This window comes from Limulus polyphemus, unplaced genomic scaffold (genome assembly GCF_000517525.1).
Source record: "Limulus polyphemus unplaced genomic scaffold, Limulus_polyphemus-2.1.2 Scaffold1129, whole genome shotgun sequence".
NCBI lineage: Eukaryota > Metazoa > Arthropoda > Merostomata > Xiphosura > Limulidae > Limulus > Limulus polyphemus.
Window position 1 is genome coordinate 332,238 of NW_013666739.1, and position 2,832 is coordinate 335,069.

The following is a 2,832-nucleotide window of genomic DNA, read 5'->3' on the forward strand; positions in this document are numbered from 1 at the left end:
CCCTTCAGCACAGATATTTTACTCTGTTACCCAGTATAGCAACACAATGTCTCCTAAAACTAGTCTTAGGCATAACAATTGCATATTGTTACCCAGCTAACCAGTTACAAGTGTGTGTTGAAGTCTAAGTTTGCTAAGTCCTGGAAGAAAAAAAAATCCCCATAAAAACATTAATGGGAAAACAGAGACCATCGTACATGGACGCTGGGCTATAGGTGTTAAACCGTGCATGTTGCGAGGGCGCATAGTTAAAGGTAACTATTCAGATCAAACCAAATAAATTATTATTATTTTTAATTTTTTACGTCCAACTGCAAGTAGAAGGCTCAGATTTATATAACATACCACACGTACAAAAATACTTGATTATAAGGCTTAAAGTTCGAGTGCTGAACAAGAGAAAAGCTGTAAAGATCACTGCAAACATTTTGAGCATTCAGCTTCTAAAGTTGATCGTTGTCCTTGTTTTAATTCAGCTTTTCTCTTCCAATAACATAGTTATGAAGATATATTATGTATATATATATAGCATGCGTTCATTCATAAATTTCGACCACAATTTAGAATTTAATAAACAGGTTATTTCATTGATACGTAAGTCAAATATAATTGAAACTACATTAATAACCTTATTTACCCATTAGTATCCTGTTAAAACAAAATATTGTTGTCACTAATGAAGATTCTTTAAAAACATGAGAAGCAGTGGAAATAACTGATCTTAAAATCTCATTCATTTGAAATTTTCCTACAAATGTTACCTTATAGTTGTATTTCTCAGGCTTCGGTAGGCTTCCTGTTAATATTAGCTTATAGTTGGGTTTCTCAAGCTTCAGTAAGCAGAGTGTTAAAACTTTCCTGCTAATATTATTTTACAACTGTGTTTCACAGGTTCTGGTAAGCAGAGTAAAAACTTAAAGTGAAATTAGAACTTGAACGTTAGTCATGAAAAGGCCTAAAATAATTATAGATATTCATCAAATTGCTATCATTGTTCATGATGACTTAAGATGATATTTTAAGGATGGATTTAGGTTAAGCTGTGTCGCTCTATCTTCTAGATTTAGGTTAAGCTGTGTAGCTCTAACTTCTAGATTTAGGTTAAGCTGTGTAGCTCTAACTTCTAGATTTAAGTCAAGCTGTGTAGCTCTAACTTCTAGATTTAGGTTAAGCTGTGTAGCTCTAACTTCTAGATTTAGGTTAAGCTGTGTAGCTCTAACTTATAGATTTAGGTTAAGCTGTGTAGCTCTAATTTATAGATTTAGGTCAAGCTGTGTAGCTCTAACTTATAGATTTAGGTTAAGCTGTGTAGCTCTAATTTATAGATTTAGGTCAAGCTGTGTAGCTCTAACTTATAGATTTAGGTCAAGCTGTGTAGCTCTAACTTATATATTTAGGTCAAGCTTTATATGGCGGACTTTTGCAACTCTTGTAGACTTTGGAAATAAAAGCAACATAAGCACCTGCTCATACCTTCCATAATCCTAAACTGATAGGCAGAAGGGAAGGCAGCTAGTAAATCCTTACGGATAACATTTAGTTTCGACATCAGCTAGTTCGTTAGTACAACTGATAACAACGCTTAATAATATTGTATTCCATCGTTGTGATTTTAATGTTTCTTTCTACAACCTCTAGATATTTCATACTGAACTTTAACATCACAAAGCACACATCTACTAACTAGAAAGTTTTAGACAGAAACATTAGATGATACATTAATAAATTCAGATATCGTGCATTTGATTTACATCCCAGCTTTTAAACAACACAGGAAATTTTAAACAATAATAATAATAATATCTTAGTTCAAAACTTTTACGTACAGTTTTCGTTTATTTCTAGTTGTTGAACACAGGAAAATGTGTTAATAGTCGTTGTTTTATCTTAGAAAATCTCACCGATCTAGCTATTATAATGACGTCAAGCATAACCTTTCTCTTCAACGTGTTGTACTTGCAGCTAATTTCCGCCCAACTTTTCACTGAACATCTCTCCAGAGTTCTATAGAAGTGTTACCAGGCAACCATGTTCTACGTTTTCTTGTACACTGCTGGACTTCCTGGCTGCTCAGCTCTAAACTTGAGGTCTTAGAACGCGAAAATGTGGGGTTCGATAATTTTTATAGGCTCTGTACAGACATCTCATTGTGCAACTTTGTACCTAAAATTAAACAAACAATATTTAAATTGTTAGAAATTCAGTGAAACATTGGTTAAAAAGAGCCGCGTGTTCATGACAGTACTTTTGCCAGAAATCGATATGGTACATATATATATATATATGTAACTGTGTGTGTGTTTAACTGTGTGCCCATTTTCAGAAAGAAATAGAAATAAAAAAATTCCTCATCCAAAATAGATAATTCTGTAGAATATAGACTAATAAAATATCTTTAGCGTTTTGGTGTGCTGCATTCAGTACAATAGTTTTATAGTTCTAGAAATAATCTACTGCATTGTAAGCTTCAAAACTGTCCTTTATATGTGTAGTTCTAAACATTATATTTTACATTGTAACTTTCAAGGCTGTCCTTTATATGTGTAGTTCTAAATATTATATTTTACATTGTAACTTTCAAGGCTGTCCTTTATATGTGTAGTTCTAAACATTATCTTTTACACTGTAACTTTCAAGTCTGTCCTTTATATGTGTAGTACTAAATATTATATTTTACATTGTAACTTTCAAGGCTGTCCTTTATATGTGTAGTTCTAAATATTATATTTTACATTGTAACTTTCAAGGCTGTCCTTTATATGTGTAGTTCTAAATATTATATTTTACATTGTAACTTTCAAGGCTGTTATTTATATGTCTAGTTCTAAACAT

The 2,832-nt window shown here is 32.1% G+C and overlaps 1 protein-coding gene across 2 annotated transcripts in view; it reads right to left on the reverse strand.

Moving 5' to 3' along the window:
• The window catches only part of LOC106462269 (excitatory amino acid transporter-like), a 68,221-nt gene extending 66,022 nt beyond the window's left edge, over positions 1-2,199 (reverse strand). The window contains exon 1 of one of the 2 annotated variants that reach the window (XM_022389471.1): positions 1,902-2,199. The gene's annotated coding sequence lies outside the window, so the exon portion shown is untranslated. The other variant, XM_022389472.1, reaches the window with a different exon arrangement.
• Between the last annotated feature and the right edge of the window lie 633 nt (positions 2,200-2,832).